At 37.8% G+C, this 15,107-nt stretch overlaps 1 pseudogene; it reads right to left on the minus strand.

The window, feature by feature from the left end:
- Positions 1-1,300: 1,300 nt before the first annotated feature.
- The window catches only part of LOC100618624 (bifunctional phosphoribosylaminoimidazole carboxylase/phosphoribosylaminoimidazole succinocarboxamide synthetase-like), a 37,551-nt pseudogene continuing 23,744 nt past the window's right edge, over positions 1,301-15,107 (minus strand).

Consider the following 15,107-nt stretch of genomic DNA (forward strand, 5'->3'; position numbering starts at 1 on the left):
ATGACTATCTCCCTCAGATCCTACATAGAATATGATGTTCTGCACCTCCTTGGTACACTGATCATCCAATATTATATATTACACTTATTTGTGTTTGTCATCTTTTCCCATTACTAAGCTGTGAACTCCATAAGGAGAGATATCTTGTCTTATCTAAATTTTATATCTTCCAAAGGACCCCACACTATATACATTTAACACAATAAATATCAATTGAATTGAATTAATAAGAATCTAGTGAAAGGTGCAATGAGGGATATGAATAAGGATGATACACTGGCATTAATAAACTTAAAAGAACACATAGGGAACACGCTATCATCCTAAGGCATAAAAAGATTGTTAGAATATAAAGCAATGACTTAGAGTACACTAAATAAATTGTTCAGAGAAAGTGCCCAGAGGAGAAAGAGATCATGTCTCCTTGGAGATGACTGGAAGTAACTTAATGGCAGAGGTGGTTGTTAGCCTAAGCTAGACCTGGAGGGTTGGGTAGAATTTCTGCAGGCAGAAATGATCATGGCGGGCAGCTGGGTGGCTCAATGGATAGGAAGCCAGGCTCAGATATGGGAGGTTCAAATCTGGCCTCAGACACTTCCTAGCTGTGTGACCCTGGGCAAATCACTTGACCCCCATTGCCTAGCCCTTACCACTCTTCTGCCTTGGAGCCAATACACAGTATTGACTCCAAGATGGAAGGTAAGGGAGAGAGAAAGAAAGAAAGAAAGAAAGAAAGAAAGAAAGAAAGAAAGAAAGAAAGAAAGAAAGAAAGAAAGAAAGAAAGAAAGAAAGAAAGAAAGAAAGAAAGAAAGAAAGAAAGAAAGAAAGAAAGAAAGAAAGAAAGAAAGAAAGAAAGAAAGAAAGAAAGAAAGAAAGAAAGAAAGAAAGAAAGGAAGGAAGGAAGGAAGGAAGGAAGGAAGGAAGGAAGGAAGGAAGGAAGGAAGGAAGGAAGGAAGGAAGGAAGAAAGAAAGAAAGAAAGAAAGAAAGAAAGAAAGAAAGAATCATGACATGTTATGAGACAACATCAACAACAAACCTTTATTCATGTTTTTAGAATGTGAACCTCTTGAGAAAAGGCATTGTTTTTCATTTTTGTCTTTGTATCTTCTATACTTAGGACAATGCCTAGCTCAAAGGAGGCTCTTCATAAATGTTTATTGAATTGATTTTTTAAAAGACTGAGACTTCCTATAATGTCCAGGTAAGAAGTTCAGGAGCTACTCACGGGCCAGTCCCACCGCTAGCCATTATGGCAGCTTTGACATATTCTATTTTCTGTCTTGCCAGATTCACCTATCTTTAGGCAACTTGGTGGCCACCTGCCCCCTGGAGATCACCAGATTGATCCTGCACTCTGTATGGACACGTTCTGGGCTTAGCCCACCACAGTTCAGAATGCAAGCAATCCGCCAGCCTCATTCTCCCCGGCAGCAGGGATGACAGGAATGCACCGCCAAAACCAGATGGTGAATTTAGCTGAATACTGCCAACACTCCAGGCAAGGGGCATTCTTCGGGCAAAAGTCTTGAAGGCAGAAAGAAAGCTACAAACAAGTCCTAGTCATGGAACAGCTGGTAGTCCAGTTTGGCTTTTAGGAATAGCGAGATATAAGGCATTGGGGGACTGACCTGGCTCTCTTCAAATTAACTCAAATTAAAAATTCCAGACACAACAGTCAACCCCTATTTAAATAGCACTTAAAATCTGCAAAGTGTTTTATACATGCTCTTCCATTTCAGGGGCAGCAGAGTGGTACAATGGACAGAGAGAGCAGTCTGCCTGGAGTCAGGAAGACTTCCTCTTCCTGAATTCAAATCCAGTCTCATACACTAACTAGCTTCATGACCCTGGGCAAGCCACTTAATCCTGTTCACCTCAGTTTCCTCATCTGTAAAATAAACTGGAGAAGAAAATGGCAAACTATTCCACTATCTTTGCCTAGAAAACCCGGAATGGGGGTAGCTGATTAGCTCAATGGATTGAGAGGCAGACCTTAGAGGAGGTCCTGGATTCAAATATGACCTCAGCTGTGTGACCCTAGGCAAATCAATTGGCCCCCATTGCCTAGCCCTTACTGCTCTTCTGCCTTGGAACCAATACACAGGATTGATTCTAAGATGGAAGGTATGTTGTTTTAGTTTTTTATCTAACCTGTGAATCTCCCTTTTAGGACCAAGTTTCTCAGCCCAATTATGTCCCAGCCAGAGGGGAATTGATTTGAGATATTAAAAAACCACACACACACACACACACACACACACACACACACACACACACACACACACACACACACACACAAAGTAAAATTATCAAATGATTTTAACTGGTGTCATGGAAACCAGGCCTCTCTTTTAAAGAATATTTTTCCTGAAAGGCCACAAATAGCTTTCTGATTGGTATTCAACTCGTCCCAGGTGCAGGTTTTGTACTTCATTACAGGATTCAACTGCATGTGGGAGTAACTAAAAAGGATTGTAAATACATTATGACCAAATTCCTATCCTTCCCTTCCTCCCTGACCCTATGAATTTTAAACAGATGAGCTTCTCAAGAAACGTTTTTCTTGTTTAATACACTAGGAAATTTCGGTGGCAAATTTTTGAAATTTGGATGTTCACAGTCAGCAGTCATCGTCGTCATCATTGGTCATAGCTCACATTTATATAGCAATTTACAATTTACAAAGTTCTTTCCTCACCAAAACCTAGTAAGGCAGGTACTAATTAAAACCAGGTTTTTCCTTGGGAGATTTCGATAGATTATTCCTTTTAAATTTGAGAAAACTTCATTCCCTCCAGATGCAACTCATTTTGAGCATATTTACACATATTTGGATTTTGAAGGGAGAGTCTAAACACAACTGGTTTTCCCTCTATCAATTATCCATTTGACCCTTTGGCATAATAAGACAATGGTTTCTACAGAAACCTCGAGGAAATAATGTCTCAGATATCAATGTGAATTAAAAGGCTTTGGAGGGAAAGCTTTTTTCTCCCACATATCCATTTCTTTCTCAGCCTTTATTCTAGACACTAGACATGCAGAAGGACTTATGAAACATGGTATTTAATTACAAACCTAGCTTTTATCTCCTGAAAAATTACTGACAGTAGCATTATGAACATAGGAAGTGTTTGAATAATGAGTTTCCTAATTATACAGTGGAAATACAAAGAACCTTGGCCACATATGTCTAAAATATGAAAGCTTCCCCCACCCCCATCATTTTGGTTCACTAAAATTGATCAGTTGTGAGGCGAGGGTTACACAAGTGTCTAAAATTAAGTGACCTGAAACACTCCTTTGCTGACCTTCTATCTGTACAAAAAGGTTTAACAGAATCTGGGACTTTTCCCACCTCAGAAATACAATGAAGGGCCTACTTTCTTTTTTATTCTTATTTTATTCCAATATCAAATGTACACTTAGGTTTTCCAAAGTTACACGATTCGTGTTGTCTCCCTCCCCTCTTCTCTCCCTTCTCCTGGAGGTGACAAGCAATTCCACTGGGTTCTACGTGTATTTATCACATGAAAACTCCCGATTTATCACTTGTTTATTTGGGTATGTGATTTGGGGTTTTGGTCTTATAAGATCATGCCTGTTTCCATAGTATTCATTTTTGTAATAGAGTAATCTTAATTTTTTTTTTGCAAACATCTTCTGAATTTCTTGGTTTACAGTTAAAATTCTGTAATTCATTTGGCAAATTTTGAGAAATCTTAGTCCTCTTCTTCCCTGACATCATGTTTTCAGCAACAAGTAGATAGTTTAAAGCAAACCTAAACCACATTCCCTATAATTTCCACCTAGTTCTACCAGGCTATAATTTGATTCCATACACAAAATGGCTTGAATGGCCATTCTGGCTCATTATTAAATGTGGTGCCCTCATTCAATTAAGGAAAAGCCAAGTATGGATGGAATTAGTAAAACCCTTTACAAACTTTATATTCTATCAAAATATGACTGTTATTTTAAATTGCACAAGAGGCTAAGAGTGGGAGTACAGGAAGGATCAATTGCTCTGTTCTCCAGTGCAACCTGGCTTTTGTGATATTTTTATGTCTTCCCTTTTGTTAACTTCCCCAAAGTATTTAAGAATGCAAATTTTTTTAATTGCCTTAATGTTTGTTTCAGTTTAAGAACTGCCCAAGCCCCCCAGCATTCCAAATGTGTGTCTGTAAGAACTATGTTGAATTGACTGACTTTATGTGTTTTCTTTGTTATTCCTTGGGGATTATAACTTCGGGGTGAAATAGGAGCTTATTCAATTAGTACAATGGTCCTGGCAGTAGCAAACCTCATTTTTGCAATTTTTTCCCCTCCTCAGCCTTAGTGTGTCACTAGGTTTGAGTCAAGCTGTCTGCTTCTACAGCTTGCTTTCCATTCCTATCCTTTTATCATAAGAAAGAGTAGCACAAAACATCTTATCATTTCTGGAGAAATAAGCCAGGATGCTATTTTGAGGAAACATACATTTTTACAAATGAAAAGAGAGTTAAATTTTATTACATGTAATAAAAACAAGATAACATCATAAGATTTATCTTTTTTTAATTATTCCAAAACACTATTGTAAATTTAAGACCCAACACTCCTATTACAAGTTTAATCATGTTAGTTATTTTTAGACACAAACAACTTACTGGACAGAAATATTGAAGAAAGATCCCTACACAGCCTACATTTTCAAAATTCCAAGTGGTACTTAACATAATATTTTAGCAAAAGATGAGTAACAAAACTGAAAGATGATTTTGTCTTCATTGTATTTATGATGAAAATTTGCTACTTGAGTTCCTCAAGCCCAGAGCTGCTATTAGTGTAATAAGGGAAAATATTGGAAAATCTCCATTTTTTTAACCTCCAACATATGATGAATTTATCACTCACATCAATTTGTGTAAGCAATATTAAATGCTGCCTGCATTGTAAATCATGTAGATCAGCAACGGATATAACTTCTAATTGGATAGTGATGTTCATGATCTCAGAAAGCTGCCAGCAAAATTGGTTTTTGGGGATGACTTTGCTTGGAAATTGCCCTGCAGGGAACCATTTCCAATTGATTATCCTTCATTGCTAATAGCCTCAAAGACTCTTCTGTGGACAGTCCACTTCTACATTTAAATGTAAATCTTCATAGCTTGACAAAGTGATGATCTAGAAAAGGGAGGGAGGAACACAATAAAATAAATGTACAGCTTGCAAAACTTAAAGCAAGTCAGAGAGCAATCGGAAAATTAAAATGCTCCCAGCTTGACAATCAGGGAGTGAATGAAAACTCTTTAAGGAAGGGGTCCATGTGGAATAGTCACAGAATGGTTACAGCTTTCAGGACTCAGCACAATGCCATCAACGGGCATTTACACCCCATTTATTAATGGGGGCTGGGGGAAACACTTCAGAATATTGGTGCAGGCACAGCTTATGTGGACCGCAGCTGGACATACGCAAGGTTGACAATTGAGCCCAGGCACTGACACTGTGAATGCAGTTTTTGTTAGGTTTTGGTTTTTCAATGAAGAAAGGCCCAAACAAGGAATCCTGTATTAATTTGCACGTGGTGGGTGTCTCTGAAACTGATATTGAAAATGCCCCCAAACAACCTAAAACCTCAGCTATAATCTGACAAAAGACTGTTGTGATGGGGCAGCCAACTGATTACAGGAACATAACTAGAAATCTATCACAGGGCAAAACCCTGTTAAGTTTCTGAATAAAGTAGGCATCTCACTTTGGGGGGCTGTTTATTTTAAAGCAGTGAGGCATAGTGGAAAAAGGCCCAGACATGAAGTCAGAAGTATGTGAATCCTGGATCCCAGATTTCCCAGCTATGTAACAGTGCATTAATTAATTACTTGGGAGCCCCACTCTCCTCTTCAGTGAAACTGGGAATCATAAGATTTGTGCTACTCACCTCACTGGAGTGTCAGGAGAAAGGATTTTCTAAACCTTAGAGAAGGAGTGCTAAACAAATGGGAATTTTCATTCCTGGAAAAGTGGTAGCTCCATTATCAATCAACCCTCCCAAAAAGAGTACCCAGCTAGTTAAATAAATTATGCTCAACTCTTTTTTCTTCTCCTTTATTAGCGTTAGCAATGATAAAAATAATTCACCTTCCTTTTAGCATTTTAAGTTTACAAAGTACTTTCTTCACAACAAGTCTTATGAAATAAGTAATATAACAAATAACTACTTTAAAGCATTTATGAAATGTTTACTAAGTGCTAAGCACTATGCTAAATTTTCTAGGGACATAAATTAGAGAAAAAAAATAATCTCTGCTCTCAAGGAGCTCATACTCTAATTAGGAGAAATAATATATATATAAAATAATGAAACTATGCAAGGAAAAGACCTAGAAATCCTGAGGGCTCAGAATCCAGGTAGATGGCAAGGCCAGCAAGGACCAGAGAACTTTTGGACAAAACGGTAGAGCCGATGAAAAATCTCTGCAGTGGTCCATCTTACCAGAAAAGTTGGAGTTGGTGGGTGATCCCAACTCATTTGAGCAGTATGAACAATGCCCTTGAATTTTATTATCTCCATCTTACAGATATGCCCAACCTCTCAAGAAGTAGTACATAATGATTTTCTTCTAGGTTAATCTAATTGGTTTTGAGTCCTCCTCTGCCTCAAAAAGTGCAATAAGTTGAAAAGACATTTTATGGAAAGACATTTAATGGGGAAAAAAAAAACCAATAAGCAAGAGGACTTCAAGTTCCACCATGTGTCACTAACAGGCTCTGTCTGAGACCTAGGGCAAGCCACTCCCTCTCTGAAAAGCTCAGTTTCCTCTTCTATAAATTGTGGGACTTATACTAGATAATTTCTAGGGAGTCCTTCAATTCTAGAATCCAAAATATGTAGTGTAAGAGTGGGTCAAAGTTATATTCATGAGGATTATTCATACGTGTTTACAATTCCTTAGCCTCATTAAGCCATATAGAGTTCAACTTACATATTCTTCAGAGCCTTAGAGAATTAAAACATGTCTCTTAAAATAATAAAAAATAGTTTCAATTTCCTGAGAACTGGTCCAGCTCTAAAATTCTGATTCTGTTATGTTTTGTATTGTTTTTATTTGCATGTATGCTGTATCTACTTATTTGTGAATACATCTCTTCCATTATCCACTAGAATAAACTCCTCAAAGTGAGGAACTATTTGGTTATTATCAAGATCCAGAGTCTAGTAGTGCTTGATGCATAAGATATGCTTATTAAATGGTGTTTGATTAACTGTTACAGGTCGCCCATGCAGGTCTTAGATGTTTCCCAAAAGAAATCAACTGATTGGGGAAAGAAGAATATATTTCTCTGTGCACTAGAATGGTGTCTAGGGGGATTTGTACAAGTTGGTGACTTGGAATCAGTCTCATTATTTTATACTGACATCTTTACATACATTTTATTTCTTTATTTTTTTTTAAACCCTTACCTTCTGTCTTAGAATCCATAGTAAGTATTAGTTCCAAGACAGAAGAGAAGTAAGGGCTAGGCAATTGGGTTAAGTGACTTGCCTAGGGTCACAGAGCTAGGAAATGTTTGAAACCAAATTTGAACCCAAGACTTCCCCTTTCTAGACCTGGCTCTCTATCCAGTGAGCCATCTAGGTGCCCCTTTACACACATTTTTAGAGATCAGTCTAAAAATATTTCTCAAATGATTGAAATGAATGTCAGAAGAAGTAGCGTTAATGAGATTACTCATATTTTTGCTGAGGCTAGGGAATTGGTCATGCAGATGGATTCAGGATTCAAATAAGTGGGATGGAATTTTATATTCTCAATCCTGGAATGTTGCATGAAGGGAAAAGATTTTGGGAGAATACAATGAGCAATAAATAATTTATCAGAAATATGATAAGCTCTATAAATGACTATTTACAAAAAAATTATAGCTGAACAACTAATGGTATATATTGGTGATGGAATACAATGATCCTTCATCTATTACAGGAGTTACATTCCAGAGACTCCTGCGATAAGTGAAAATCTGCTAAGTAGAGGCATTATATTTATTTTACTATTCCTTGATGGTAAGCATCTTCCTCTGGTGCTTGGTTTCACTGCCAGAAGCCTTAGAAGGTACAGAATATTTGGGTGTCATGGGGCTTGAAATAAATTCAAACCTTTATGAAAACTTCACAAAAACACGCCCCCACAGAGCAACACTACATGCAGTGATCAGACATCAATGTGAAGTGGACAAGGACAGATGCTAAACATATGGGCACAATGAGAGAGAGCAAACAGACCTATGCTACAATCACTGAGCCAATCAGCACCCAAGATACAGAACACAGTGTTGCCCTTGGTCGCATTTCATTCCATCAGCCAATAGTGTGTATGTACAATCTCACATTGACAAACTTGCACAAACAGTAGTGGTGTACTGCATTTCCATTGTGTACAATAAGGTATTCATCCTCAAAATCCTGCAATATAGTGAAAACTCCATGATATAGAATTAGTTTTTAAACCCATCATACAGTGAAGCTGTGATAAGTAAACTGTGATATAGTGAGAGACAACTATACTATTGTGCTGTAATTAATAATCAACAGGATGATTTCAGAAAGAGCTGGAAAGACCCACATGAACTGATGCAGAATGAAATAAGCAGAACCAGGGAAACGTTATACACAGTAACAGTAATGCAATATTGAGGATCTATCAGTTGTGAAAGACTTCGCTAGTCTCAGCTAGTCTCAACAATACAATGATCCAAGACAGTTCTGAGGGACTCATGACAAAGAATGCTATTCATTACCAGAGAAAGAGTTGTTGGAGTAGGAATACAGATCAAAGTATACTATTTTTCACTGTAGTTTATTTGGACTTTTATTTTGGGGGGTTGGTTTTATATGATTATTCTCTTACAAAAATGAACAATATGGAAATGAGTTTTGCATGATAATATATGTACAACCCAGATCTAATTGCTTGCCAGCTCCAGGAGGGGGAGGAATGAAAGGGAGGGAGATAATTTGGATCATATAACTTCAGAAAACTTATGTAGTAATTTGCTATTACATGTAATTGATAAAATATCTTTACAAAGGGAAAAATTATTTACAAGTGACAGTGGTTATTCTTTCTTCTAGGTTATATAGTGTCAGAGCTAGAAAGTAATCCAGAGATAATTTAGTCTAAATCCCTGGTTTTACAGATAAAAAGGTAGCAAAGTGTCTCAGTGGATATAGAACAGTGAACTTGGGACAGGAAGTTTGATTCTAATAATAACTTAGATATTAACTAAATTATTACCTTAAACAATCATCAATCAACCAATAAGCTTTTATTGAGTGTTGCTATATACTAGATACTGGGCTGAGAGCTGAGGTTACAAAAAAAGGCAGCAGTAGCAACAATAAAACAATCCCTGCCTTCAGGAAGCTTACATTCTAAGGGGCTTTGAGAATGGGACATAATATGTATCTAACTAGGTAGATACAGGTGTAGAATAGTCTGAAAGTCATCTCAGAAGGGAAGGCACCAGCATCTGAAGGGAATTCCCCTCCCAACCTCGGTTTTCCCATCTTTAAAATGTAGGAGTTGGACTTGATGACCTCTAAGATTCCTCCAGTTCTGAATCTAGATTCTAATAAAACCGAGGCTCAAACAGATAACTTTAGTCTATCAATGGGTCAGTTACAGAGCCATGCTTAAAACCTAAACCTCCAAGTCCAGGATTCTTAGTGATAAACAACATACTGGGGCAAAGGCTTTGTTTTTCTGCTTAATATATATCAAGCATTACCATTTGAGTAACCAGGTGTCCAAAGTGAATACCATATTCTCTAGCATGTTTTTGGTAGAGTTCTTCCTGTGGATGGAAGTGATTCTTCAGATAATCTCTGGTGGTGAAAATCAATGAGATCAACAATGAACTAATTTCAGCTTTAAAGAAACCTCTTCTCATTTGTGCCTCTGGGCTGGGCAGTCATTAGGGTCCCTCAGCAGATGTTACTATCACACTTCCTTAGTATGACTAGGGAGTGAAAATGGAAATTCATGGCTTGATGACCTAAGCCATCCATAGACAAAGAATTCCTAAAACAGCCACAATTTAGTAGCAGAAAGCACCTGTGTGTGTGTGTGTGTGTGTGTGTGTGTGTGTGTGTGTGTATGTGTGTTAGGTCAACATAATCACAATATCATTCCATTCTCTTTTGCATTTTTGTAACTAAAACAAAATTTTGCCGTTTTCCTTTCAGAAAGGTGATTACAGACTCATGGCATCTGTGTAGCTTCCATTTTAGATGTTTTCATACAAAGCTTTGGGGGGAGGGCACTAAAAAATAATTCTTCAACTCTGAATTGGGCATGTAGTTATACCCTGTACTCACTCCTTCAGAGCTGGGAAGGCTATAGCTAACCCTCCAGTTTCTGGGGTACCCCTAAGAGTTTGAGAGTGTCTTTTCCCAATGCTATGATTTGAGCCAATTTTGGTGGATTCTCCCTCCCCACTATTAACTACTACTGATTAGCCCCCAGTTCCTTTTGGCCAAGATCAATAGCTTTTACAAAGAGACAAATACATTTATTCCAAAGATATGGAAAGAGTAGAACTATAAATATTTCCCCCAACACCTGGGAATATATTCTCCTCTAGGTCACTTTGTTTCCTGGGGAGAATAGGGCAACTTAACACTGTTTCTATATAGCATTCACCCTTCTAAGTTCACTCAGAATGTGGCATGACTTATGGATGGATGGATAAGACTACATCTCCACAGGACCAAGCTAAGCAGGTCTCTGAGGATCCACGGCAAATCGTGGCATAGATTCCAGCTCCCACATTTCTGTAAGCTCACTCTCCTGATATTTTGAAATGCATAAAGTCAGTCATAACCATCTCCAATCTGCCTCATTTAAAAACAGGAAAAAAGAGATAACAAGGAAAGAAGCAACAGTGTATGCTCTTGGCTTCATGGCCCTTGAGGGGGAGGTAAAGCTTTGGAGTCTCTCTCCTCACTGAATGCTTTGGCCTTTCCTCCTCACTTTATCACAGCCCATAGCCAACATTTATATAGTTCTTTTATAGCATATTTTACTGAGAGAAAAACTGAAGTATAGAGAACGTAAATGGCTTACCATTCTTTGCTCTAGTGCCACCTTTTAAAAAATCTCTTCTGTATCTCCTTAGGGGCTGATGCCTTCCTCCCACCCATGAATTTACTTGGCTGACTCCCTCCAGAGAATTTGTAAAAGTTCCTTGAGAGCAGGGGATGTTTCACTTTAATATTTGTATGCCTCATACCTAGCAAAGCACCTGAAATACATTAGATACTTAATAAATTGTTGATTGAATTTTCCATAGCTAGTACAAATGAAAGGAAAGATTTGAACCAACATATCCCTAGACTGTATAGGTCCAACATATTTTCCACTGTACCTTACTAGAAGCAACAATTAATAGATCAACTGCTAAATCTATTGCTAATTTTGGAAGGTAAATCTCTAAAAAAAAAAAAGGCGGGGACAGCTGAATGGCTCAGTGGATAGAGCTAGGCCTAGAGATGGGAGGTCCTGGGTTCAAATCTGGCCTCAGACACTTCCCAGCTGTGTGACCTTGGGCAAGTCACTTAACCCCCATTGCCTAGCCCTTACCACTCTTCTGCTTGAAGCCAATACACAGTATTGACTCCAAGACGGGGGAAGGTAAGGGTTTAAAAAAAAAAGAACTGATAAAAGGAAAAGAAAGATCATTGTGGGGAACAAGAGACAAATGAACAAACATTTTAAATGTGTAGGATGTTAGATACCATAAGTAAGCAAGTGAGTCCAAGGATCAAATCTTCAACTCATTTCTATTAAATAGATATCTTTTTGACTATGGGCAAGACATTGTGCTTGCTGTTCAAAGGGATGTAGTGATAAAGACGTGAGCTTTCAACCACGGGTGGCAGAGGGCTTAAGATATGTATACAGATAACTACAATATAAAGCCAAGTGTGGAAGCTCATAAGACATGGCCAAACAAAGTACTCTAAGAGTTTACAGGAATGAATCACTTCTGGGTCTGAGAGGGATCAAGCAAGGTAGGCTCTTACAGAACAGGTAGCATTTGGCTTGGGCCTTGAAGATAAAAATGGGTAGTGTTTGGATGGTCGGAGCAATCAGAAATTACATGAACAAGAACAAGTTAGACTAGATGGATTCAGAAATCAGAACTAGACCATCTTAGCCAAGGAAGTGGTATTTCTGGTCCCCAGAGCCCTTTATACTCTTAAAAGTTACTAAGGATCTCCAAGAGCTGCTGTTTATGTGAGTTATACATTTGCTACATTAGAGGTTGAAACTGATACATTTTTAACCCCTTATTTATTCATTCATTCATTCATTTTAAGGTAATACTAAAAAATCTACCAAAGGTTAACACAAGTAACATATTTTTATGGAAAATAACTATATTTTTCAGAACAACAACAATAACCAAAAAATCAGTGAGGAGTGACTTTCTTTTACATCTTTGCCAATCCCCTTAGTTGTTCAGTCATGTCCATCTCTCAATGACTCCATTTGGGGTTTTTCTTTTTTTTTTTTAAACCCTTACCTTCCATCTTGGAGTCAATACTCCATTGTTCTAAGGCAGAAGAGTGGTAAGGGCTAGGCAATGGGGGTTAAGTGACTTGCCCAGGGTCACACAGCTGGGAAGTGTCTGAGGCCAGATTTGAACCTAGGACCTAGGACCTCCCTTCTCTAGGCCTGGCTCTCAATCCACTGAGCCACCCAGCTGCCCCCTATTGGGGGTTTTCTTGGCAAAGATACTGGAATGGTTTGCAATTTCCTCCCCCAGTTCATTTTACAGATGAGGAAAAACTGAGACAAACAGGGTTAAATGACTTGCCCAGGGTCACATAGCTATTAAGTGTCTGAAATCAGATTTGGACTCGGGAAGATAAGTCTCCTTAATTCCAGGCCAGGCACTCTATCCATTGTACCACCTAGCTGCCCCCAAATCTCTTTAATGTTTGCCTTAGTAGAAAAGAGCTAGATTCTCCTATCTGTTTCTATATTTATTCTGTTGTGATATGTTGTTACGGTTGAAATAAATGAAGATTATCTAGCCTCAGAGAAGTATGTATTTGGAAAAGTGAAGAGAATTTAAATTGGTATTATGAAAAATTTTTGACATGGACTTTCTGAAAAGGTTTGACAGACCACCCTGGGTTTGAGAATAAACTATGTTCCTTTTCTCTCTTTATATCCCCAATACCTAGCACAATGCCTTGAACATAGTAGGCATTTTATAAGTGTTTGTTGACTTGTCATTGAATGAAAAGGAGTCAATGCCTAGAAATATAGGACAGTTCCAGCTCTTGGAGAACACTTATGGCAAGAAGTTTAAACTTGGTGTACAAGCACTGAGAGCACAATTCAGGAGGACAAATGAAAGATCCTGCTGCCTACTTCCCACCAGAGAGATGATATAGTCAAGACATGTAAAAGTTAAATTTAGTCTCTACTGATAAAAGTATTCTATTTTATGAGGTTTATCAAAGATTATTAGAAATCAAAGATACAAATTAATAAGCCACGTGCCTAGGGCTGATTAGCCCATTCACAGCCTAATTACTACACGTTGCAATGTTTCAAGTTGAGGAAGAGAGAGGTCAAAGTAGGCGTTGCAGCCAGTTTAAATACAATTTGTGTTCTCTTCCAGGTGGGAATCTCAGGTGAGATTATAGGGAATTCTGGGAAGTACCAAGGACTTCTGGGGATTGAAGTCTGGAGTTCAAATCTCCTTTTTACAGACAGAAAAACATATTTTGGACACAGTCAATACAGGAATTTATTTTGCTTTACCATACATACTTATGTGTGTGTATGTGTGTGTGGGGGGTGTATTCTTTTTCTAATGGGAGTAGGAAGTGTGAAAGGGAGAGATAATAAAATTCTAATTAGAAAAAATAATAGACTCTGGGAAACCAATGAAGGTCTTTAAAGAAGGAAAATGGCATGATCTAACTCATTCATCTTAAAGACTGATCTGGTAGTGAGAGATATCAAAGATTGTAGGGGAAAGAAACCAAGATGGAGAAACACATTGGAAAATTATTACAATAGTCCAGGTAAGAGATAATAAAGACCTGATCCTAGGAAGAGTAATGATAATTTATTTTTCTATGGTACTTTATGGTTTACAAAACAGTATCCAACACTCTCCAGCAGAATAGAGACTCCTTGTAAAGAAGACTCTTATTTTTTATTTTGTTTTCTTTCTTTGTAGCCACTCTAGAATAGTGACTTGAGCCTTCTTGGACAGCTACATAGCACAGTAGACAGACTACTGGATCTGAAGCCAGAAAGACCCGAGTTTAAATCCAATCTCAGACACTTACTGGCTATATGACCCCAGGCAAGTCATCTAAGCCTGTTTACCTCAGATTTCTTATCTATGAAATGAGCTGGAGAAGGAAATGGCAAACCACTCCAATATTGCCAAGAAAATCCCAATTAAGGTCAAAAAAAGTCACAAACAATTGAACAAAAATAAGTGTTTATTGAATTGAATTGAGACAGCCTTAGGAGGGAGGGATGGAGGTAATATAAACCTGAAATCCCAAATTTAACAGTCCTTAAAGAAACTTCATAAAATGAGGAAGCAATCAGAACAGGTTAATTTCTCCTCTTTTAGCTTCCATGGCTACAATAAAAGGTCAAGTCTGTATACAGATAACAACAATTGTTTATCAAAAATATATATCAGTAATTCCAGTTTTTGTTATTACTCAGCTTTGTGTCATCATTCTAAGCCAGTCTGACTCACCAACTCTTAGTCACTGCCAGATTTTGGGAGCAAGTTGGAGGAAGGATGGAAAAAGGGAGAAAATTATTTCATCTTAAAATACTGCAACTCTTGGGGAAATTGAATCATTGTGAAAAAGACCTCTGTTTTCTCATCAGTCCCCAATCTGTTTTCTCAGGTGTGTGCCATGATGAAATGTCTTATGATTTCAGAATACATCATCTCTTCTTTCTGTTCCACACTATCTGTCAGTCTTAGGATTTCAAAAATATACCCAAAGGTCACTTACTTCTCTGTCTTGGACTATTGTCCTCTCAAACTTGACTGTGAGGAAGTAATA

This window comes from Monodelphis domestica, chromosome 1 (assembly GCF_027887165.1).
Source record: "Monodelphis domestica isolate mMonDom1 chromosome 1, mMonDom1.pri, whole genome shotgun sequence".
Classification (NCBI taxonomy): domain Eukaryota; kingdom Metazoa; phylum Chordata; class Mammalia; order Didelphimorphia; family Didelphidae; genus Monodelphis; species Monodelphis domestica.